The 26,667-nt window shown below is 45.4% G+C and overlaps 1 protein-coding gene across 2 annotated transcripts in view; it reads left to right on the plus strand.

The window, feature by feature from the left end:
- Positions 1-26,667, plus strand: part of ASCC3 (activating signal cointegrator 1 complex subunit 3) — an 812,216-nt gene that overhangs the window by 33,961 nt on the left and 751,588 nt on the right. The gene's annotated exons all lie outside the window — the stretch shown is intronic.

Here is a 26,667-nt window from a genome sequence, read left to right on the forward strand (position 1 = left end):
GTGAGCTTCCCACTGGGAATTATGCTTGGTATTCATGTGCCGATTCATGGAAGAATTTGTCAAACAAGTGAGCTTTTTGCCTCTACTTATAGATTCCCTACAAATTTTACAGATCACATGTTTTGGGAGATCCTTTGCAAGGTCAAAAAAGGACCAGGCTAGGCAAGGCTTAGAGGACATGCGACCTGTAGAGCCACCCCGACTTGTGCTCAGAGGCAGAATGGTGGCTGAGGATGCAGTTGTAGACGTGCTACCAGTACTCCAACGCTGTCCAGGAAGGCGCAAGGTAACTTCGTCGTCAGTTGCATCCTCCTCCACCGCTTCTGTTTACCTCTTCAAGTGCCTGACTGTGGGTTGACAGTAAGTGGGATCTAGAACTACATCATCATCGTTGTGTTTGCACTTCCCTCGCCCTCAGACCTAGCCTCTTCCTGCCCTGACCGAATGTTTAAGTTGTCATCCCAATCTGGTATCTGTGTCTTATCATCATCAGTATGTTCCTCATTGTCTACACCAACAGGTGTTACAGTTTGGGAATGAGGGTCATCAGGGCCTGAATCAGAGTCACAAAGCTTCTAGGCATCACTGCAGACCATTTCCTGGTCTGTACTCACTGTAGCTTGGGAGCAGACGTCTGATTCACAGGCTATAGTGTGACTGAACAGCTCTGCAGACTCAGCCATCTCTGTTACACCATACTGTGCAGGGCAGGTGGAGACTTGATAGCTGGGAGAAAGCAAGTGTGATTGGGATGACAACTCAAAGGACTGTTTTTTTTGTTTTTTTTTTTGTTTTTTTAATGTGGTAATTGAGGTGGAGGAGAGGGCACTTGTTGGAGCACTTGAGATCCATTCAAGCATGTTCTTTTTTTTGTGCATCATCTAACTTTCTTACAGTTGTTCGGGTTCGAAAAAAGGGAGCACATCGGATTGTCCACGGAAAGTAGTAGACATCTTACTTTTGCTGGAAGATGGCTTATCATCAGCAGATGTTAATGTAGCTTTGCCACCTTCCCCACGGACACAAACTTTTTTTCCTTTTCCAACACGCCTGTTCCCCTTTCCACCAGCATCTGTCCTTTTGCCACTCATTTTGTTAGCGACAAGATTAGTCATTTAAAATGTGGTAGCAAAAATTGAGAGGTGGTGTAGATTGCAGAGGTGGTCTAGCTTTATTGACAGCTGAAGAACCAACACTGACTATCCCTGACAATGCAACTATGGCCCTAAAACTGGCAGCACTGTTTGCTATAAGAATAGTGTAGCAAAATGTGCATGAGGGTAGAATGCAGAGGTGCTGGCACTTGCTTGGCACAAGTGGGACACAAAATTAGTATAGCAGCCACTTTTTGGATGCCACTTATGTTCTGCACTGTTTGCTATAAAAATAGCGTAGCAAAATGTGCATGAGGCTTGAATGCAGAGGTGCTGGAAATTGCTTGGCACCAGTGGGACAACAATGGAGTATAGCGGCCACTTTTTGGATGCCACTAAAGCGGGCTTTACACGCTACGAGATCGCTACAGCGATCTCGTTGGGGTCACGGATTTTGTGACGCACATCCAGCCGCTGTAGCGATGCCATTGCGTGTGACATGGGGGTCCATTCTCAAATATCGTTACTGCAGCAGTAATGAAGTTGTTCCTTGTTCCTGCGGCAGCACATATCGCTCCATGTGACACTGCAGGAACGAGGAACCTCTCCTTACCTGCCTCCCGGTCACAATGCGGAAGGAAGGAGGTGGGCGGGATGTCCGTCCCGCTCATCTCCGCCCCTCCGTTTCTATTGGGCGGCGGTTCAGTGACGCTGCTGTGACGTTGCTGTGACGCTGAACGAACTGCCCCCTTAGAAAGGAGGCGGTTCGCCGGTCACAGCGACGTCGCAGGGAAGGTAAGTAGTGTGACGGGTCCGGGCGATGTTGTGCGACACGGGCAGCGATTTGCCCGTGTCGCACAACCGATGGGGGCGGGTACGCACGATGGCGATATCGGTACCGATATTGCAGTGTGTAAAGCGGCCTTAAGTTTCAACACTGTTTGCTATAAAAATAGCGTGGCAAAAGTGGGCAGGTGGGTACAGTGGCCGGGTTCTCTGGGTCAGTGGACATGAAAGGAAGGCTCACTTTCTATCCCTCCTATTGGTGAAATGCAGCAAGGAATTCCCTGAGCTTAGGTACACAGACGCTGTTATCTGAAGCTGTATACAGCGTTTCCACGGACCTGCCTGTCAGCTATGGCTCTGAGCCCGAGAAAATGAGCCCTGGAAAGGGCTGAAATAAACTTCTGTCTCTAATCTGTAGATCGCTGTGTGTACAGCGTACACAGCAGGACCGGCGACAGGAGCTGCGTGAGCGGTGACTGACACACACAGAAAGCAGATAATGGCGCCGTGAGGGAAAATGGCTGTATTTATAATGCAAGGACATGTGACATGGACAGCCTATGACACATGCCCTTGCTTGTCTGGCAAAAAAGACCACTTAGCTGTGTGTGTGTCTGGGATTGGCTGACATGCTGGTCCGCCCCACTGCACGCGCGCTTACGGAAAAAAAAATAAAATGGCGATCGCCATTATCCCAGCAGCACTGATCTGAACCCATTCCCCCCGCACACTTTACGCTGAAATTAGATAATAGTGTGAATCACAGAGTGACTCACACTATTACAGTGAAAAGCCAGCTAGTAACTAGCTAGGCTTTTTGCTGATCGAACCGTTCTCGAACGTAACTCGAGCTATCGAGCTTTTAGCATAAAGCTTGCATTCGAGTTCGATCTCGAGCACCCCCAAAATCACTCGAACATGAAATTGGCGAACCTCGAACATCGCTCAACTCTAGTGGCCATAAATATTGTTGTGATTCATGGATAAGCAGTGTGAAAGTTTTATTGTCCTCTGATTGGAGTCTGGTCCGGGCTGTGATGTCCCCGGAAGCTCTGAAGAGCACATTTCTTAATTGATGTAAAAAGACATGAATCCATGAGACACATTCATTCCTGCTCTGAATGTGTCAAAGGTCATCATAAGTTTGTACTCCCAGAGTCTCCTATCTCTCTGGGACTTGACGTTTCCTTTCAATACCAGCAATTTCATGTCCATGATGCTGTGGTCTGAGTTACAAAAATGTTTGGCCACAGGTAGATCCATCCTTTTTTCCTTTATTGTGTGGCGGTGAGAATTCATCCTTGTCCTGAGCTGTTGTCCTGTCTCCCTTACATACAGACCCCCCCGTTGGACATTTGGTACATATAATAAAGTACACTACATTGGTGTACCATGCCTGATGAAGAAACCTGAGTAGTCTCAAAAGCTTGCTATTATTACCATCTTTTCAGTTAGCCATTAAAAGGTATCAACCACTGAGGACTTCAGTTCTTTTAACCCCTTCACGACCGCGGGCAGTAAAATTACGTCCTATTTTAACGTGACTTAACGACCAGGGACGTAATTTTACTGCCTAAACTTCATTTGATTGCCGTGGCCATAGCAACGGCTTTCAAATGATGTCCCCTGCTGTTTCTTACAGCAGGGGACCTTTGCTTGACCCCAGGGGGGGGGTGGCATCGCCACCCCCCATAGGCGATCGATGTGATTGGCTGTTCAAATCTGAACCGCCAACCACATTGTTCGCACTAATTTCGGCAAAAATAATGCCGGAATTAGTGCGAGACTGTGAGATCCAGCTATGAGATGCCGCAGCTGCTGCAGCATATCATAGGTGGACCTCAAACATGTCGCCCCCAGCCCCTGCAGCACTGATTGGAGCGATCGTGCTATGACGCGCAATCGCTCCAATCAGTGTGCAGAGGGGCGGTCTGATCTGCGGGTGGCCGCCCTCCCCAGGCCTGTCCTGGTCTGGGGACCCTCCCCCAACATGTCTGCAGCGTGGAGTGGCTGGTACTTTTGGTACCATGACACCACTGCTGCCGCCGCAGACGCCGCCTCTGCTGTCACCGCGCCTGCTCCAATGGTAAGTATTGCGCTCCGGCGATGGCCCCTGCGCGCTCCCGTGAAGGCCCCTGCGCGCTCCCGTGAAGGCCCCTGCCCGTGCCCCCCCGATCTGCCCCCCTACGCCCCGATCTGCCCCCCAGCATCCCGATCTGCTTCCCACGCGATCTGCCTGCCTCCTCTGTCATCTCTATTCTGCTTCCAAGGTTCCTTCCTTCTTCCTTTGCTTCTCCGCCCCCTCTGCTCTCCCTCTGCCCCCCCCCATCTGCCCCCCCCCCGACGTCCTCTTACTTGCCTTTACGGGTCGTCCGAGGTCATCACTGGCCCGATCACATCTGCCTCCATCGCTGGGTCCTTCTGCTGATCTGTCCAACGTCCTGCCTGCTGCTCCTGTAAAGCTGTCCATCTCACTGCCTTCTTGTTCCTGTGCAGCTCTTCTGGTCAGTGATCCTCTTGGTACTGTGAGTATAACTTTTTTTTTTTTTTTTTTTTTTTTTTTTTTCTTGTAGCCTGTCCATTTTTTACACCTCATCCGTCCGTGCGTCCCGCCAAGTGCTGATCAGGGATGCAGATAACGGATCTGCATCCCTGCTCAATTTTTGGCGTGACTTTTTTCCGTATTTGCGACGCTTTTTGTATCTCGTCCGTACGTGCGTCCAGCCGAGCGCTGATCAGGGATGCAGATAACGGATCGGCATCCCTGCTCAATTTTTGGCGTGACTTTTTTCCGTATTTGCGACGCTTTTTGTATCGCGTCCGTCCGTGCGTCCCGCCGAGCGCTGATCAGGGATGCAGATAACGGATCTGCATCCGTGGTCAGTTTTTGGCGTGACTTTTTTCCGTATTCACGACGCTTTTTGTATCGCATCCGTCCGTGCATCCCGCCGAGTGCTGATCAGGGATGCAGATAACTGATCGGCATCCTTGCTCAATTTTTGGCGTGACTTTTTTCCGTATTTGCGACGCTTTTTGTATCGCATCCGTCCGTGCGTCCCGCCAAGCGCTGATCAGGGATGCACAGAACGGATCTGCATCCCTGCTCAATTTTTGGCGTGACCTTTTTTTTTTCCGTATCCCCAACGCTTTTTGTATCTCATCCGACCGTGCATCCTGCAGCGGCCGATCAGTGCACCGCGTCTGTGTGTTTGAAAAGTTAAATGGCGTTCCTTCTCTTCTGAGCCCCGCCGTGCGCCCAAACAATTACTTTCCACCACATATGAGGTATCTGCGTACTCAGGAAAAATTGCACAATACGTTTTATGGTGCAGTTTTTCCTGATACCGTTGTAAAAAAAAAAGCTACCTGGTTGATACTTTTTTTTTTAACCACAAAATGTTTGTAATTTTCACGGTTCAACGTTTTCAACTTCTGTGGAGCCCCTGAGGGTACAAGGGGCTCACCAAACATCTAGATAAATTTCTTGAGGGGTCTAGTTCCGAAATGGGGTAATTTGTAGGGGAGCTCCACTGTTTAGGCACCATAGGGGGTCTCGAAACGTGACATGGCGTCCGCTAATTATTCCAACCAATTTTGCTGTCAAATGGCGCTCCTTCTCTTCTGAGCCCCGCCATGCGCCCAAATAATTACTTTCCACCACATATGAGGTATCTGCGTACTCGGGAAAAAATGCACTACAAATTTTATGGTGAATTTTTTGCTGATACCCTTGTGAAAAAAAAGCTACCTAGTTGAAGCAACAGTTTTGTGGTAAAAAAAAAATTTTTTCTTTTCACAGCTCAACGTTCTAAACTTCTGTGAAGCCCCCAGGTGTTCAAAGTGCTCACCAAACATCTAGAAAAAATATTTGAGGGCTCTAGTTTCCAAAATGGGGTCACTTGTGGGGGAGCTCCATTGTTTAGGCACCTCAGGGGGTCTTCAAACCCGACATGGCGTCCGCTAATGAGTGCAGCTAATTTTGCACTCAAAAATTCAAATGGCGCTCCTTGCCTTCCGAGCACTGCCGTGTGTCCAAACATTTGATTTCCACCACATATGAGGTATCTGCGTACTCAGGAGAAAATGCACAATATGTTTTATGGTGCATTTTTTCCTGATAGCCTTGTGGAAAAAAAAGCTACCTAGTTGAAGCAACCGTTTTGTGGTAAAAAAAAGTAATTTTCTTTTCACAGCTCAACGTTCTAAACTTCTGTGAAGCCCCCAGGTGTTCAAAGTGCTCACCAAACATCTAGAAAAATTATTTGAGGGCTCTAATTTCCAAAATGGGGTCACTTGTGGGGGACCTCCATTGTATAGGCATCTCAGAGGGTCTTCAAACCCGACATGGCGTCTGCTAATGAGTGCAGCTAATTTTGCGTTCAAAAATTCAAATGGCACTCCTTCCCTTCCGAGCTCCGCTGTGCGCCCAAACAATTGATTTTTACCACATATGGGGTATCAGCGTACTCAGGAGAAAATGCACAATAAATTGTATGGTGTACTTTCTCTTTTCTCCCTTGTGAAAATGAAAATTTTATGGCTAAAGTAACATTTTTGTGTTTAAAAAGTAAAATTTTCATTTTTTCCTTCCACATTGCTTTGGTTTCTGTGAAGCACCTAAAGGGTTAATAAACTTTTTGGATGTGGTTTTGAGCAGTGTGAGGGGTGCAGTTTTTAGAATGGGGTCACTTTTGGGTATTTTCTGTCACCTAGGTCTCTCAGTCACTTCAAATGTGGTGTAGCACCTAAAAAAAATTATTTTCTAAATTTTGTTGGAAAAATGAGAAATCGCTGATGACCTTTGACCCCTTCTAACTTCCTAACGAAAAAAAAATTTGTTTCGAAAATTGCGCTGATGTAAAGTAGACAAGTGGGAAATGTTATTTAGTAACTATTTTGTGTGACATATCTCTCAGATTTATGGGCATAAATTTTCAAAGTTTGAAAATTGCGAAATTTTCAAACTTTTTGCAAAATTTCCTAAATTTTCACAAATAAACGCAAAAATTATCGGCCTAAATTTACCACTGACATGAAGTACAATATGTCACGAATAAACAATCTCAGAATCGCCAGGATCCGTTGAAGCGTTCCAGTGTTATAACCTGTCAAAGTGACACTGGTCAGAATTGCAAAAAATGGCCCGGTCATTAGGGTGTTTTAGTGGCCGGGGGTGAAGGGGTTAAACAAACTTTTTTGATCTCTACTGGCTAAGGCTACTTTCACACATCCGGTTTGAGCACTGAGGCTCAATCCGGCTGTGAAACCTATGCAACGGATGCGATGAAAACACTGCATCCTTTGCATACGTTTTTATATGCGGCCCGTCTGTTTGTTTTTTTTCCGGTTGCGGCACGCTACTGGGAATGCGCAGTGGATGAAACCGCATGCGGCGCCTTGATGCGGTTTTTGCCGCATCGCGCCGCATCCGGCGTCCATAGGCATGCATTGAAAAATGCGCCGCTGCGGCCGGATGCGGCGCGATGCGTTTTTTTGCCGGAGCAAAAAACGTGCCAGGGAACGTTCCATCCGGCCGCCGCATCGGCTAAATCTGCCGCATGTGGCAAAAAACGGATGGAACGCAAGCCCATGCGGCTCAATGCGGCGCCAATGCAAGTCAATGCTGGAAAAAACGAAACCGGCGGCAAAAAAAAAACCGGTTTCCGTTTTTTCAGCAGAGCACAGGATTGTGCCGCACTGCTACAGCCGGATGTGTGAAAGTAGCCTAACACGGTACAAAGATATATTTTACTTGTATCTAGTCTAGAGAGTGACCTATTGCTGCTTTCACACATACCTGAAAGATGTACGTTTTCTCATGTTTTCCAACAATCACTTGCGATAATAATGTATTTAAGTGCGTGGTGTAAATGCCACTGTTCTCCTGAATCTGGCCTGTTTTTTTGTTTATTCCTGTGCCTGAGATATGGCCCCGTCTTCATTTTTGGTGCCTTTTATGTCAATGCAGTTTTATATGCCAGGGGATTATAATCCTTATAACGACATCCTTCAAGAAAATTGAGGACCATGACTCTTTGCATACCAGGAGAAGAGAACTATTTCTCGGCAACCAACGGAAAGGCACAGCAACACAGGAAAAAATGCCTGATTCAGGAGAGCTGTGGTGTGTACCCCAGGAAAAATACATCTTGATGTTAAGATTTCAATATTTCATAAATCAAGAATACATGTGAAAGTGAGAAACTTTATAATATATCTCATTAGAGAAATCTGCTTTTTTCCCCTCTAGGGCTGATCATTCATTGTCAAAATTCTCAATTCATAGGTTAAAGGGAATCTGTCAGCAGGTTTTTGCAATGTAAGCTGAGGCCAGCATGCTGCAAGAGTTAACACACACAGTTCAGGCATACCTGTTTTTGTCACAGTCCGCTATTGTGTTTATTTGCTAAGTTTGTTTAAGCAGCAGGACCCTTAACATTACAGGACTAGAAACTCACATGCACAGCAGTCTGACACGTCCCTTGCTGTGATTGAAACCTCGGTGTCAATGTACAATCTGTGTTGAAAGCATGGTGTGCATGGGAACAGCTCCCTGGGCTCAGCTACATGACTAAAGCTAAAAATTCTGATTTGTGTGAGAACAGCTGCAGCCAGTACTCAAAGTGATACATTGTTAGATTCAGGATCTCTTTGCCTACATCCTGCTGCTCTCAGGTGAGGTAGCAAAAACCTGCCGACAGATTCCTTTAAAATCTGTATTCAATGAGCACAGACTTCCCCATTACTGAGATGGCAGCTGGTACTGATAAGATTTCTAAATGGGAAGTGGAGGAGACTGGAGGATCTAGAGGGAGGACTCACTTCCCCTCCCACTGCAAAGAATCTTATCATTACTAACTGCCATCTGCTATCTCTGTAATATTACATACTATCTTCACTGAATACAGATTTTATCTCAGAATTGAGTGTGTTGAGATCAGCCCTTGTAGAGAAAGAAGCAGCTTTTTCTGATAAGAAATATATGACAGGGTTGCTTATTTTCACATGTACTATTGATCTATGAAATAAATCGAGAGTAAGGGTATGTGCCCACGATCAGGACTCGCTGCGTCTTGGACGCAGCGGATCATGACCTGCGGGTCCGTGAGTCTCCTTCGCAGGAGAACGCAGGAGGCAGCAGCTGCTCGTACCCACGATCAGGGTTCAGTGCGCTGCGGTCTCTCGCTTGTGTTCTCCCTACGGAGGATGCATGTGATTCCGCAGCAAACAATTGACATGCTGCGGTCTGGAAAGCCACACTGCGGGTCAGTGTTAGCTGCGGAATAAACAAGCACAGTGGGCACGGGATTTCTAGAAATCCATATGTTTGTACTGTGCAACGCAGCGTTTTTTACGCAGCTGAAGCATGTTGTGTCCAAAACGCTGCAAACACTGATCATGGGCATGTACCCTTACTCTTTAAGTCCACAGTGGAATGAGCAGTATGGCTAGGCCCACCGAGCCTACAGTATGTCTTTCGAAGCTTTTCTGGACGTATACTGTGACCATTTCACACCTGACCTCTCACCAGATGAAGGGTGAAGTGTGTTCTTTGTGCCGCTGTCTGGCCGGTGTGAGCCAACATTCCATTTCTTTATCTGTATAGGAAAGCATGCCCAGCAGATTGCTTTTGCCTATGCCTAGGGCCACTGCACAGAAAGGTGTACCATGCGGTGTATAAGGGTCTTGTTGGTGGATGCATGCCTTGGCGTCCATCCACATTTTACCCACCATCGGGCGCGTATCTCCTGAGCCAATACGCCCCACACTGGGCAACAAATGTAGTATGCACCTATCCTTAGGTCCACATGATTTTTTTTTCTTCTGGATGCTTGCAGTTTTGCTGTGTAAAGTACCCCCAACTAATCCCCTGGACATTAAAAGTTTCCTATTGCCATGCACAACCTTGCCAAAAGAGATCATGGAGTAACCCCTTTTTCTACAATTTTGTAAGAATTTTTTTCTACTTTAAACCTTTTTTATGTGTTAGCTGTATTTTATAAAGCGATATCACAGGGGCATTTTGTGTCATACAGGAGCTTCCATGTGCAATATGGCGTGGAGGACCATAGAGCCATTATGTCTGCTGTGCCTGTGATTGCTGTAATGTATTATCCTGGATGCACTAACCTTTACTTCTCTGTGTGCAGTGCACTCATTTGCATTAAGCATACTGATGAAACCTTCTGAGTATTTATCAGTGTACTTTGGAAGGTTTTTATGTAATGCCTTGCAATCCTATGAACTTGTATTGTTCATCTGAGGATAAAGTGCAGAGCGTGCGTTTGATAAATCTTTAGATTCTAAATGCATTTAGAGTTGGATATATAATATTTTCTGGTAGTTTATCATATATAGAGAAGATCTCCTTTCTGCTTAATTCTTGACTTTCTAACATCTCTCTGGAGATTTACCGTATTTTTCGCTTTATAAGACACACTGGATTATAAGACACACCCCAAATTTAGAGATACAAAAAAAAATATGGGGTCCGTTTTATAATCCGGTGGTGTCTTACCGGAGAGGTGGGATGGCAGCGGGGGTCACAGGAGGCAGGGTCGGTATGAGAGTACGGCAGTGAAGCTGTCAGCAGTGCAGAGGGGGGCCCAGCTACTCACTATGGGCTCCGGCGCTGCACGGTGCTGGGGCATCCGGCGCTGCACGGTGCTGGGGCAGCCGGCGCTGCACGGTGCTGGGGCAACCGGCGCTGAAGGTGGTGAGGCACAACCATTCTGAAGATTGTCAGCTGTTAGAGCTTCAAAAAAAATAGCGCCCGCAGTCGGCGCGTGCGCAAATAAGAGCTTGAGGCACCTGCGCACGTGCCTACTCTGGGTGCAATTATTTGAAAGACCTTACCGCCGACCTCTTCAAAATGGTTCGTGCCTCACTGCCCAGAGCCTTGCAGAGCAGGACCACCCACCGCCGCTACACAGAGCCTCGCATAGCAGACAAGTCCTCCCGCCGCGCAGAGCTTCGCAGAGCTTCGCAGAGCAGGGCCGCCCACCGCCGCACAGAGCAGGGCGGCCCACCGCCGACCCCTCTCCACCACCCCCCGGTAAGCTACATTTGGATTTTAAGACGCACCCCTCATTTTCCTCCCAAATTTTTAAGATGAAAAATGTGTCTTCTAATCCGAAAAATACGGTATATCCAGGTAGTGGTGTTCAGCTATATGTGGTTCGTCCATCTTATTATATAGGTATATGAGTCAGGTCATGCCATACACCTTTTACTTCAGGGCCTAACTTTGTTCATGATGCTTTCCAAAATTGTTGCCAGAAACCTGGGAGCACTCCAGACTCTAGAATAAGTCTAGCAATACCCTTAGGGCTGCTGCTCACTTGCGAGTTTCTCGCAGTAGAGTAATGCGAGAAAAACTCGCATTGGAATCGGACACATGTTAGTGAATGATTCAGCTCGCATTTGCGATTTTTTTTTTTTTTTTTTTTTTTTTTTTTTTTTTTTTTTTCTCCGTCCAAAATCGGACTGAGAAAAAAATCGCAGCATGCTGCTTTTTTGCGAGTTTCTACTGCGAGTCTCTCCAATGCAAGTCTATGGGAGCGTGTAAATAATCGGATGTCACGGGACGGCACTCACACCATCCTAGTGACATCCGATTTTCTAAATACATTTCTCGCATGTTTCCTAAAACACTGGAAACGAGTGATGTGTCACAATGTGTGTCAATCACTATTCTCTGTCAGTCGATCTCTCCCTCTCGGTCTCTATTCTCTCTCTGTCGGTCCGTCACTATCTCTGTCCCTCTCTCACAGTCTGTCGGTCATTTTCCCCTCCTCTCTCATACTCACCGTTCCCCGATCCCCGGCGCGGCGTTGCACGGCATTCACACTGCTGCGGCGGCTTTTACTATTTTGAAAAAGCCGGCCGCTCATTAAACAATCTCGTATTCCCTGCTTTCCCTGCCCACAGGTGCCTATGATTGGTAGCAGTGAGACACGCCCCCATGCTGAGTGACAGGTGTCTCACTGCACCCAATCACAGCAGCTGGTGGGCGGGTCTATACTGTGCAGTGAAATAAATAAATAATTTAAAAAATCGGCGTGCGTTCCCCTCCCAATTTTAATACCAGCCAGATAAAGCCATACGGCTGAAGGCTGGTATTCTCAGGATGGGGAGCTCCACGTTATGGGGAGCCCCCCAGCCTAACAATATCAGTCAGCAGTCGCCCAGAATTGCCGCATACATTAGATGCGACAGTTCTGGGACTGTACCCGGCTCTTCCCGATTTGCCCTGGTGCGTTGGCAAATCGGGGTAGTATGGAGTTAATGGCAGCCCATAGCTGCCACTAAATCCTAGATTAATCATGTCAGGCGTCTTCCCGAGATACCTTCCATGATTAATCTGTAAATTACAGTAAATAAACACACACACCTGAAAAAATCATTTATTAGAAATAAAAAACACTAACAAATTTTCTCCTCACCAATTTAATAAGCCCCAAAAAGCCATCCATGTCCGGCGTAATCCGGGATGCTCCAGCGTCGCTTCCAGCTCTGTTGCATGAAGGTGACAGGAGCTGCAGCAGACACCGCCGCTCCTGTCACCTTCCCGCAGCAACTGAGGTTAGTAGCGCGATCAGCTGAGCTGTCACTGAGGTTACTCGCGGCCACCGCTGGATCCAGTGGCGGCCACCGGGTAACCTCAGTGACTGCTCAGCTGATCGCGATACTCACCTCAGTTGCTGCGTGGAGCTGACAGGAGCGGCGGTGTCTGTTGCAGCTCCTGTCACCTTCATGCAGCAGAGCTGGAAGCGACGCTGGAGGTCCGTGGATTACGCCGGACATGGAGGGCTTTTTGGGGCTTATTAAATTGGTGAACCAGGGAATTTGTTAATGTTTTTTATTTCTAATAAATTATTTTTTCAGGTGTGTGTGTTTATTTATTGTAACTTACAGATTAATCATGGAAGGTATCTCGGGGAGACGCCTGACATGATTAATCTAGGATTTAGTGGCAGCTATGGGCTGCCATTAACTCCTTATTACCCCGATTGCCAACGCACCAGGGTAAATCAGGAAGAGCCGGGTACAGTCCCAGAACTGTCGCATCTAATGTATGCGGCAATTCTGGGCGGCTGCTGACTGATATTGTTAGGCTGGGAGGCTCCCCATAACGTGGAGCTCCCCATCCTGAGAATACCAGCCTTCAGCCGTATGGCTTTATCTGGCTGGTATTAAAATTGGGGGGACCGCACGCTGTTTTTTTTTAATTATTTATTTATTTCACTGCACAGTATAGACCCGCCCACCAGCTGCTGTGATTGGGTGCAGTGAGACACCTATCACTCAGCGTGGGCGCGTGTCTCACTGCAACCAATCATAGGCGCCGGTGGGCGGAGAAAGCAGGGAATACGAGATTGTTTAATGAACGGCCGGCTTTTTCAAAATAGTAAAAGCCGCCGGAGCAGTGTGAATGCCGTGCAGCGCCGCGCCGGGGATCGGGGATTGGTGAGTATATGAGAGAGGGCTGCTCAATTCAGTCACTCAGGAGATTAGCGGTCACCGGTGAGCCCTTCACTGGTGACCGCTAATCAGGACGCGACACAGACAGAGCCGCAGCATGACAATGAAGTCGAGTGAAGTTAATCCGAGTTCATTCTGATCGTGCGGCTCTGTCTGTGTCTGCTGTCATCTGCCATTCAGCTCTGCTACATGGCTGTCTGTGTCTGCTGTCAGCGGCCATGTAGCAGAGCTGAATGGCAGATGACATAGTAAAAAATACGCATTACACACGCATTATACACGCTAGTAAAATCATTAATTCAGAAACAGCATCGCACTTGCGTTGCACTCGGACCTAACGTGAACTAAAATCAGCCGAGTTTTTTTCAGCCCAGTCGGACCGATTTTACTCGCATAGATGTGTTTCCAGCCTTACATGGCCAGTCTGTTAACTCCGTTACTGACAAATCAACCTTTGACATTCAAGTGCAAATGGCTATTATAACCTGAAGCCTCTGTCACTCCAGCTCTATTCCCTGTCCAGTGCCGCAGCCTCCTTCTTTACTAACAGCCTCTATGGCAGAGGTCTTAAACATGCGGCCTGCGGACCGTATGCGGCCCTCTAGGCTGCCTCTTGCGGCCCGCAGACCCTGTGATGATCGCTGCCCGATGTAGGGGGTTGGCGCTGGCATGGCTTTACCTTTTTTGAATCATTTGTGGCGCTGTGGAGCGCTAAGCACTCTACCAATGGCAGCCGCCGGTGTATGATGTCACCTGCTTGCCTCTGATTGGCTGGCTGCTTGCTATTGGTATAGTGCTTAGAGTTCCGCGGCGTCGCAAATGATTCCAAGGTAGTAAAGCACTGTCAGCGGCGGCCCCATGTATCTGGCCGCGATCAACACGGGGTCTGTGGGCTGAAAGAGGCAGGTACGTGCACATAATCAGGACCCGCTGTATCCTGGAAGCGGTGGTTCATGACCTGCGGGGCCACGAGCCTCCTCTGCAGGAGACTGCAGTTGCTTGTGCCCACGATCCGGGCTCAGGCAGTTGTGGTCTCTCTCTTCTGTTTTCCTTGCGGACACTTGCGACTCTGCAGCAAACAGCTGACATGCTGCGGTTTGGAAAGCCGCAACGCAGGTCTGTGTTTGCTACGGAAAAACAAGCACAGTGGGCATGGGATTTCTAGAAATCCCATCCACTGTGCTTGTACTATATATCGCAGCGTTTTGGACGCAGCTGAAGCATGCTGCTTCCAAAACTCTGCTAACACTTATCGTGGATAACCGAGGACAGGTGAAAAGAATCTTCTTTTTTTTTTTTTTGTGTATGTAAAGAAAGGCATAATAGGAGAGTAGGATGGGGACATTACTAAAGGATGGGCACATTACTAGAATGCACAAGGATGGGGCACATTACTACAGGGGACAAGGATGGACACATTACTACATGGGACAAGGATGGGGCACATTACTACAGGGGACAAGGATGGGGCACGTTACTACAGGGGATAAGGATGAGCACATTACTACATGGGACAAGGATGGGGCACATTACTACAGGGCACAAGGATGGGGCACATTACTACAGGGGACAAGGTTGGGGCACATTACTACAGGGGACAAGGATGGGGCACATTACTACAGGGGATAAGGATGGGCACATTACTACATGGGACAATGATAGGGCACATTACTACAGGGCACAAGGATGGGGCACATTACTACCGGACACAAGGATGGGCACAGTAAAACAGGACACAAAGATGAGGAACATTGCTACAAGTTGTTGGCCAAGATTACTATATGATGCTGCTAAGTGTAAAACAATATTACCTTCGATAAAAGGTAAAAAAAAAAAATTCAAAATAAAACATACATTTTTCTTCACCATTAAGGCTACAGTTAGGTCCAGAAATATTTGGACAGTGACACGTTTTGTTATTTTAGCTGTTTACAAAAACATGTTCAGAAATACAATTATATATATATATAATATGGGCTGAAAGTGCACACTCCCAGCTGCAATATGAGAGTTTTCACATCCAAATCGGAGAAAGGGTTTAGGAATCCTAGCTCTGTAATGCATAGCCTCCTCTTTTTAAAGGGACCAAAAGTAATTGGACAAGGGACTCTAAGGGCTGCAATTAACTCTGAAGGTGTCTCCCTCGTTAACCTGTAATCAATGAAGTAGTTAAAAGGTCTGGGGTTGATTACAGGTGTATGGTTTTGCATTTGGAAGCTGTTGGTGTGACCAGACAACATGCGGTCTAAGGAACTCTCAATTGAGGTGAAGCAGAACATCCTGAGGCTGAAAAAAAAGAAAAAAATCCATCAGAGAGAGAGCAGACATGCTTGGAGTAGCAAAATCAACAGTCGGGTACATTCTGAGAAAAAAGGAATTGACTGGTGAGCTTGGGAACTCAAAAAGGCCTGGGCGTCCACGGATGACAACAGTGGTGGATGATCGCCGCATACTTTCTTTGGTGAAGAAGAACCCGTTCACAACATCAACTGAAGTCCAGAACACTCTCAGTGAAGTAGGTGTATCTGTCTCTAAGTCAACAGTAAAGAGAAGACTCCATGAAAGTAAATACAAAGGGTTCACATCTAGATGCAAACCATTCATCAATTCCAAAAATAGACAGGCCAGAGTTAAATTTGCTGAAAAACACCTCATGAAGCCAGCTCAGTTCTGGAAAAGTATTCTATGGACAGATGAGACAAAGATCAACCTGTACCAGAATGATGGGAAGAAAAAAGTTTGGAGAAGAAAGGGAACGGCACATGATCCAAGGCACACCACATCCTCTGTAAAACATGGTGGAGGCAACGTGATGGCATGGGCATGCATAGCTTTCAATGGCACTGGGTCACTTGTGTTTATTGATGACATAACAGCAGACAAGAGTAGCCAGATGAATTCTGAAGTGTACCGGGATATACTTTCAGCCCAGATTCAGCCAAATGCCGCAAAGTTGATCGGACGGCGCTTCATAGTACAGATGGACAATGACCCCAAGCATACAGCCAAAGCTACCCAGGAGTTCATGAGTGCAAAAAAGTGGAACATTCTGCAATGGCCAAGTCAATCACCAGATCTAAACCCAATTGAGCATGCATTTCACTTGCTCAAATCCAGACTTAAGACGGAAAGACCCACAAACAAGCAAGACCTGAAGGCTGCGGCTGTAAAGGCCTGGCAAAGCATTAAGAAGGAGGAAACCCAGCGTTTGGTGATGTCCATGGGTTCCAGACTTAAGGCAGTGATTGCCTCCAAAGGATTCGCAACAAAATATTGAAAATAAAAATATTTTGTTTGGGTTTGGTTTATTTGTCCAATTACTTTTGACCTCCTAAAATGTGGAGTGTTTGTAAAGAAATGTGTACAATTCCTACAATTTCTATCAGATATTTTTGTTCAAACCTTCAAATTAAACGTTACAATCTGCACTTGAATTCTGTTGTAGAGGTTTCATTTCAAATCCAATGTGGTGGCATGCAGAGCCCAACTCGCGAAAATTGTGTCACTGTCCAAATATTTCTGGACCTAACTGTATGTGCGCACGCTGCGTTTTTCACGGCATTTTTGCACGTTTTTCGGTTGCATTTTTGGTCTAAAAACTGCATGACTTTGCTTCCCCAGCAAAGTCTATGAGTTTTCATTTTTGCTGTCCGCACAGCGCAGTTTTGTTTTAGGTGCGTTTTTGTGGTGACCACAAAGATGCAACATGTCAATTATTTTTGTTTTATTGCCAGTTTTTCACCCATGCAATGCATTGGAAAAAAATGCAGCAAAAAACGCATGCGTTTTTTGGATGCGTTTTTACCGCAGGTGCTTTTTTGTGGTCTTTGTGGTCACAAAAAAGGCAATGTGCGCACATAGCCTTAATATGCTTTTTTATATATAAACTCAAACAAAAAATGCACATTTCCTATACTAAACAAGCAAAAAATGTTCAAGAAAGTGATCCAAAAGGTGTATAGAAAAAAAATATGTTATCCCTAAAAATGTCACTTTGTCCTGTAAAGAATGCGGCCCCTGCAATCTTTTTTTCTATGTGCAGGCCATATACCCAGCTCTATGGTTTGTGACTTCAGGCAAAGGAGCTGTCAGTCAAGCAGGAGGAGGTGGTACTGGGTGGCGAATGTAGCTTGAGTGCCAGAGGCTTAACCCATTTATGACCAATGATGTATATTTATGTCATTGGCTGTGTCCCTGCCTTTGATGTGGACTCGCATGCTAAGTACGCATCTTTCCCACCATGTGACTTTCATCAGCCATCAAATGCTTCTAACATCCACGGGCGGATTGGAGATCTACCTGCTGCGGTTACCCAGTTAAATGCCGCTGTCAATCTTTGACAGCGGAATTTAATGCGTTCATAGGAAACACGTCACTAATTTGGCCTGTCGGAGCAACCCGTGACTTGTTAACGAAGTGCCAAAGTGTTGTCATGACAGCCGGGGGTGAGCTGATGATTTGCAAGCCTGTCATCACGATCCTACTGTGAGCGCTGGCTGTGAGCCGGCCTTCATAGGAGGTCGTGATCTTTGCTATGCATATCAGTGCTCCTGATGATAATGATACACTGTTCCGTATAGCACAGGCAATCAGACGATTGCAGCTTCAAGTCCCCTAAGAGGACTACTAAATATTGTAAAAAAAAAAAAGTTTTAAAAAATATATTAAAAAAACTGACTGGATATGTCTGTGGGCCACAACTTAGAGGTGCTGTGGAATCCCTTTCCCTCACTTCATGGCTAGTTCTTCTTTTCAGTGGCATCCTGTAACACTGTGTTTTATTGAAATATGGTATATAGCCAGACTCTTCCTCCCCAGGCAATCATAGTGGCCAGGTAGTCGAAGCTGGATTTTTTTCTTTGGTCTGTTTTTATGAGACAATTCCTTTAAGACCTCATCAGGTGTTCTGTCAGATGCAGTTCTCATGGGTTATTAGTAGAGGGATCCAGGTTCTGGTTCGATGGATAAGTCTATGGACTGGTTCTTGTACTGCTTCATAAACACCCATATTAGAGTATCCTCGAAAGTTGAAGGAGGGCACCATCATAACTACTGCCTATGTGTATAAAATAGCCAAAGAGAAGAAGCTATGCACAAAAATAAGTATTTGGTCTGATGAAGGCGAGCAGCTCTCCAGAATATGCAATCTTCTAAGGTACTGTATGAATAAGATAGCATCGTATACCCTACCTCTGGACTGATGCTTCATTTTGTGAGTGATTTGCCCCAATTTAGCCCTTTTTTCTACTATACACATATCCTACTCTTGATTGGTGAACAATCCGAAGCTCCTCTGGAAAACAGAAAACGGGCCAGGAGATGCCAGGCAATAGCAGTCACCACTGATCCTCCTTCCCTTAACGGGAAGACATCCGATTTGAAACAGTTAAAAGGTGAGCACCCCCTCGGTGGCTGCCCCTGCTTTGTATACTAAACTGTCGAAACGTATTCCATGAGGCATCATTCTCTTTCTGTGTTTCCGTATACAAAAACTTAGCTCATCCAGAAATGGATAAGATGTAATAAAATAATGTATAAATGACGCACTCCTACAAAGACATTACAAACTGAAAACCACTGGAAAACACTGCGTAGAATAAGATACAGACCACCTTGCCAATTTTATAAACGATAAAAAAGTGACACTTAATATGTAAAATATTTTTTTTCCCCAATAATAAATACACACAGTTTTCACCAAGTGTCTTTCTAAAGCTTCTTGCTTATGAGCCTGCATTACAGTTTAATCTTACTGTAATTTCTATCCTGAGTAATGGAAAATGACTTTGGACCGGTCGGTTGCCCGGCTAAGGCTGTCTAATGCAACATCCTCTTATCCACACCGTGCCGATTCATGTTCTCCTTGAATTTTTGCGCAAAGAAAAAGTAGATTGAGCATCCAGTGTGATCTTTGAGCATTCCTTAAAACCCAGTACAGACAAGGCACTTGTTCTTCTTGTTCTTCTTGTACCTCGATACTGTGGGAATAGACTGTGCGTGGTTAGATTTGTATAAAATTGTTGCTGGTGTTCTTATTTATACAGTGTGTCCACCCATATCCTGTCCACCGCCATTAACTTGAGAACAGCGGCAGCTCTAGGCATAGAAGTGGTGTCTAGGTATAATAAAGTAGCCATGCGCTATGCATTGACACCACCTATAGCGCCACCTGGTGGAAAACAATGGAGTTAGCATTTTTATCTTGAAAACGGAACGAGAGACAAAAAAAGTGAATTAAAAAATTGTAGGGCATCATCAATTCAATAGGAATCGACATCTTGCATACAGAAATGCTATGATATGAAACCCATGACCCCCACAAAACATTGAATGCTGGTCACGCATATGGCGCTCATTTAACTTTGATGCTCAAAGTGGCCACCATCAGCTGCAATTCACATCTGGACTCTGGACAGCATACTGTATCTTGCTGCACGTTGTGCAATATGGTAGGTGACACGTTTGCACAAGCATCTGTAACATGTTGTCATAGGTCCTGCAATGTTGGTGGAGGGGTCGCATACCCCTGCTGTTTGATGTAACCTCACAGAAAGAAGTCCAATGGGGTCAGGTCAGGTGAGCGTGGAGGCCACTCCATGCAGCCACCATTCCCAATGACTTGTAGGAAGGACTCCATGAGGTATCGCTTCACGTCCGCAGCCTTGTGAGTTTTACACGTTCTAATCATAGCATTTCTGTATGCAACGTGTCGATTCATATTGAATTGATGATGCCCTACAACTTTGCAATTCACTTTTGTTCTCTATGTCGTTCCGTTTTCGAAATAAAAATCCTAACTCCGTTGTTTTCCACCAGGTGGCACTATAGGTGGTTTCATTGCAAAGCGCATGGCTGTTTTACTATTAGTATTGGCTACTACTTCTATTCCTATAGCTGCTGCCGTTCTCAAGTTAATGGCGGTGGACAGGATATGGGTGGACACAGTGTAGGTATAGTTACTAAAGATGGCCTGATCAATGTGCAGGACTCCGATCCATTGGCCAGATCAGTAGTATCTGGTCATTGGACAGGAGGATCGGAAATCTCTTACCTTCCAAGATACCTGACTCTGCTTCTGATTAGCTAGGGCTGGCATAACGTCATCATTTGTGATGTGACCCACAGATGACGTTGCACCTGCCCTGGCTTATGAAAATCCGTGCCTGGGATCCGGTAGGTAAGAGATTGAAGAGTAACTACTGACCTGGCCAATGAACCGCAGTCCGGCAAACCGTTCCTCCCATCTCTAGTATATTCCTATTCCTATAATTGTATAAAAAGATTACTTTTATAAAAAGAAAAGCTTTACCTCTGGTATGGGAAAAGTGCTGTAGCTTTTAGGACCCAGTTAGATCATTCTAAGTAAGGTGAGTTTCTAGTTCACGTCCAGAGTTTATACTTGTCACTATACATTTAGACAATAATGTTATATGTAACACCCACACCTCCCAGTTTTGTTAGTCAGATGATAAAGTGTAGCTTTTTCCAGAGGCCAGTGGTCATTGCCTTTCACCTCTCCAGCTGGTGCTTGGTATTGCAGATAGTGATCTTATGCCAATGTGCAGCTGCTCGGCCATTGTACCCAATTCATCAAGCACCCAACGGACGGGCCCTGTGTTAATGTCGCTTTCATCGGATATTACTAAATCAGTAAGTGTAACAACTGCGGGGCAGACAATCTTACGCACATCAGTTTATAGTCTCTTTGTTTGAGTTTTGTCAATCCAATGAAGCCATTGTTAATGCCCATTTACATGTAACCATTACCATTATGATTCGTTTGTAATAATGGACCATGTTTGATGGGTTTTCGTGATGTCATTGAATTGTCAGTGGTTGTATTCCATGGTGGGGACAAATTACAGTCTGCTTAAGCAATTCTTTTGTGAATGCTGTGCATACTTTCTATATTCCTGACTTGTCATTGAGCGGTCCTAATGCCCAGTCTTATCGCACTTCTACTTTCAAGATATTTATACAACACTATTGGAAGAAATGTAGTTAGTACTTTCTTTCTTTAACTACATCAGTGCATGTTACCGCTGCAGCCAATCACAGGGATCAGTGGCTCTGCTGATGTAGATGGCACGAGACAATAATCTTACAGTGCCTTGCGAAAGTATTCGGCCCCCTTGAATTTTTCAACCTTTTTCCACATTTCAGGCTTGAAACATAAAGATAAAAAATTTAACTTTTATGGTAAAGAATCAACAACAAGTGGGACACAATTGTGAAGGGGAACCATATTTATTGCTCATTTCAAATTTTTGTAAAAACAAACAAACTTAAAATTGGGGCGTGCAATATTATTCAGCCCCTTTACTTGCAGTGCAGCCAACTCACTCCAGAAGTTCATTGAGGATCTCTGAATGATCCAATGTTGTCCTAAATGACTGATGATGATAAATATAAGCCACCTGTGTGTAATCAAGTCTCCACATAAATGCACCTGCTCTGTGATAGTCTCATTGTTCTGTTTAAAGCACAAAGAGCATCATGAAGACCAATGAACACAACAGGCAGCTCCATGATACCGTTGTGGAGAAGTTTTAAAGCTGGATTTGGTTGCAAAAAGATTTCCACAACTTTAAACATCCCAAGAAGCACTGTGCAAGCGATCATATTGAAATGGAAGGAGTATCGTACCACTGCAAATCTACCAAGACCCGGCCGTCCATCCAAACTTTCATCTCAAACAAGGAGAAGACTGATTAGAGATGCAGCAAAGAGGCCCATGATCACTCTGGATGAACTGCAGAGATCTACACCTGAGGTGTGAGAGTCAGTCCATAGGACAACAATCAGTCGTACACTGCACAAATCTGGCCTTTATGGAAGAGTGGCAAGAAGAAAGCCTTTTCTCAAAGATATCCATAAAAAGTGTCATTTAAAGTATGCCACAAGCCACCTGGGAGACACACCATACATGTGGAAGAAGGTGCTCTAGTCAGATGAATCCAAAATCGAACGTTTTGGGCATAATGCCAAACAATATGTTTGGCGTAAAAGCAACACCGACTCATCACCCTGAACACACCTGCCCACTGTCAAACATGGTGGTGGCAGCATCATGGTTTGGGCCTGCTTTTTTTTACCAGGGACAGGGAAGATGGTTAAAATTGATGGGAAGATGGAAGGAGGCAAATACAGGACCATTCTTGAAGAAAACCTGTTGAAGTCTGCAAAAGACTTGAGACTGGGACGGAGATTAGTCTTTCAACAAGACAATGATTCCAAGCATAAAGCAAAATCTACAATGGAATGGTTCACAAATAAACGTATCCAGGTGTTAGAATGGCCAAGTCATAGTCCAGACCTGAATCCAATCGAGAATCTGTGGAAAGAGCTGAAAACTGTTGTTCACAAACACTCTCCATCCAACCTCACTCAGGTCCAGCTATTTGCAAAGGAAGAATGGGCAAGAATTTCAGTTTCTCGATGTGCAAAACTGATAGAGACATGCCCCAAGAGACTTGCAGCTGTAATCGCAGAAAAAGGTGGCGCTATATAGTATTAACTTAAAGGGGATGAATAATATTGCACGCTCCAATTTTCAGTTTTTTACTTTTTACAAAAATTTAAAATAAGCAATAAATATCGGTTACCTTCACAATTGTGTCCCACTTGTTTATTCTTCACCATAAAATTTAAAATTTTATCTTTGTTTGAAGCCTGAAATGTGGGAAAAGGTTGAAAAATTCAAGGGGACCAAATACTTTCTCAAGGCACTGTATGTAAAGTCTGTCTGAGGCCACAGGTTCAAAACGGCTATCTAGGTCAGGTTTGTCACATGCCACTCTGTTTGGCAGAATCTAGAGAAACCCTGGCTCCCTTTAACCTCTATACAGGGATCTGGATTTACAATGGGTTCAGTGAGAAGGGCTGCCGTCCGGTGTGAATCAGAGACAGGTAAGAGTAGTCAGGGAGCTGGGTCAAAACCGAGAGGGCAGCAAGGTACAAAATCGTCAGGCAGGAGAAGTGTCAAGTAACAAGCTGAGGTCAAACAGGAAAACACCAATACTAAGCAGAAAACAAACACAGAGCTTCCCAGGGAAGCACAAACTATATCTGGCAGCTTCCAGTGGTATGCTGGAAGCTTTAGTAGGGTGTGTTGCCTTCTAATACAGTGAAGCCAGGGCAGACGACTTCAGCTGGATAGCACACACGCTCATTCTGCTATGCTGGAAAAGTGCTGCAGATCCCAGCAACTATAACGTAAATGGATGGACAAAGTTTGCGCTGTCCAAAGCCTCCAGCTCTGACATCTCCTCTATCACCAGCACCGCCCACAGAGTGAATACAGCAACGCCTGATGACAGAGGCAGACGTTTCAGGAGCAGGTTGTTGTGGAGTTGTGACAGATCGCAGTGATTGGCTGCAGTGGTGATGTATACTATAGTCAGACCGTAACGCAGAAAAACGCAGCCAAAAACGCAGCAAAACGTGGTAAAAATGCATACGTTTTTTGCCTTGTTTTTTTGCTGCGGGTGCGTATTTCTGCGTTTTCCACCCATGCAATGCATTAGAAAAACGCAGAGATCAAAAACGCAGCCCAAAACGCGGTAAAAATGCATGCGTTTTTTGCCGCCTTTTTTTTGCCGCGGGTGCGTTTTTCTGCTTTTTCCTCCCATGCAATGCATTGGAAAAACGTGGAGATCAAAAATGCAGCCAAAAACGCACCAAAACGCGGTAAAAATGCATGCGTTTCTGCCGCGTTTTTTTGCCGCGGGTGCGTTTTTCTGCATTTCCCCCATGCAATGCATTGGATAAACGCAGAAAAACGCAGAGCTCAAAAACGCACCAAAACGCAGTAAAAACGCATGTGTTTTTTGCCGCGGGTGCATTTTTGTGCGTTTTTAGCGGCCAAAAAACGCACAAACGCAGCGTAAAAAAAAAACGCATCGTGTGCACATAGCCTAAGACTGGAGCAGCAGCGAGAGACAGTCCTGCGCTCAGTTAGGGTTTGACAATAAGGCCCCAATGTTACCATACAAACACTACATGTATAATTTTATTACTCACCTCACTGACCCTTATTGTAGGTAAATGCAGTCATTTTTGCGTTCCTGTACGATAAATACGTTGTATGTTGATTCATACCAACCAAATAGAGGCCAGTCAATACTCTTTAAATGTGTGAATTTGTGCTTATGGAAATGGTAACACACATAGTGAAGGCTTTTTATGATGTGATCGGTTCTTTAAACATAAAATACATTGTGTGCAGTTGTAGCCAAAACTTTTGTGACTAACAAATTTTGGTTTTCGCAAAGTTTGCGAAGAGCATTTTTTTATAGTGGCAATTTGCATTGATATGAAGAGTGATCAGAATGAAAATTAACATATTACTATAAAGTGTTAGGGGTACTTCACACACAGCGAGATCGCTACTGAGATCGCTGCTGAGTCACGTTTTTTGTGACCTCATTAGCGATCTCGCTGTGTGTGACACTGAGCAGCGATCTGGCCCCTGCTGTGAGATCGCTGCTCGTTACACACAGCTCTGGTTCGTTTTTTTATTGTTGCTCTCCCGCTGATAAGCACACATCGCTGTGTGTGACAGCGAGAGAGCAACAATCCTGAATGTGCAGGGAGCAGGAGCCGGCATCTGACAGCCTGCAGTAAGCTGTAACCAAGGTAAACATCGGGTAACCAAGGTGGTTACCCAATATTTACCTTCGTTACCAGCCTCCGCAGCTCTCACGCTGCCAGTGCCGGCTCCTGCTCCCTGCACACGCTAAGCTAAGCGGTGTGCGCTGGTAACTAAGGTAAACATCGGGTAACCATACCCGATGTTTACCTTAGTTACCAGTGTCCGCAGCTTCCAGACGCCGGCTCCGTGCAAGCGCAGCGTCGCTTGCACGTCGCTGCTGGCTGGGGGCTGGTCGCTGGTGAGATCTGCCTGTTTGACAGCTCACCAGCGACCATGTAGCGATGCAGCAGCGATCCTGACCAGTTCAGATCGCTGGTGGGATCGCTGCTGCGTCGCTAAAGTGTAACGGTACCCTTAATGAGGATAATGCAGCTAATAATCTCTCTGTCATGCTGATTGAATTATAAAAGAAGACTGACTACTTTAAAAGAGGATTTGTGCTTGAAATCATTGTCTTCTACTAACCAAGGAAACACTTAGTCATCATTGCTTTGCATCAAAAGAGCTATACAAATAAGAACATTGCTTTTTGTAAGATTGTCCCGTATTTAACCATTCATTAGCTCATCAAGAGCTTCAGAGAGAGACCTTCATATTAGTGTGAAGAACTAAGTGATCAGTGTGACCAGGAAAGTCCAGCATGTGCCAGAACCATCTCCAAAAGAGAATTCAGCTGTGAAATATGTTTTAACAACTGTGCACAGCTTGCTCAGGAATGGCAGCAGTCGGATGAAAATATATCTGCAAAGGCCTTTAAAAGGTAGGCCTGGTTTCAAGAAGGGCAACAAAGAAGACATTCTCTCCAAGAAAACCATCAAGAACTGATTGACATTCAGCAGTAAATACAGGGATTGGATTGCTGTGATAGTTATTTTCTCCGATCAAGTCACCTTCAGACTCTTTGGAACATCTTCAAGAATTGTTGTGCAGAGCAGAAAAGGTGACCATTAAAGCATCCTGAGACCATTAATTTGTGTCCTTGCTTTTCATCCAAGAATCAAACATTTAAAATTTAAATTTTGGGTTCGTGGCCTTGAAGCTCTCCAACTCTCAATCCATTGAGAACCTGAGGTCAATCCTCAAATAATGGGTGAGTGAACAAAACACAGAACTTGTGAGAAACTCCTAGTAGTAATTAGGTAAGAATGTATTCTCATTAGTGATGGGCGGACCCACAGATAGCCGGGATTGGCAGGTCTAACTGGGCTTATAAAAACCCCAAAACCCGATTCCAGCCTGGAACGGATCCCAGATATCTGCCCATCCCCATATAAGTCTATTTTACCTGAGTCTGGCTCTTTAAAATGGTGGTAGAAGGGGTAAAGGGATTAGAGCAAGCTTGTTGTACTTACCAGTCACCTGCGTGGCTGTAACGCTACTTCCAGGGCCACTCATTAACCTCATGCATATGCTTTGCTTCCCCGCCGATCGGCAGTCCCAGTGTCTCTGATTTGTTGCAGTCAGACTGTGCCCCCACCCTGTGCGAAAGCATGTCTGACTGCAACCAATTACAGATGCTGTGTGTGTCTCTAACATGGTGTAAAAATAAATCAATAAATAAAATTGGCATTTGGTCCCACTGTATTATGATACCCAGCACAGTAAAGCATACGGCTGCAGCCCCCAGCTTATCTTGGCTGTGTATTAAAA

Source organism: Anomaloglossus baeobatrachus, chromosome 3, assembly GCF_048569485.1.
Source record: "Anomaloglossus baeobatrachus isolate aAnoBae1 chromosome 3, aAnoBae1.hap1, whole genome shotgun sequence".
In the NCBI taxonomy this organism is placed as follows: domain Eukaryota; kingdom Metazoa; phylum Chordata; class Amphibia; order Anura; family Aromobatidae; genus Anomaloglossus; species Anomaloglossus baeobatrachus.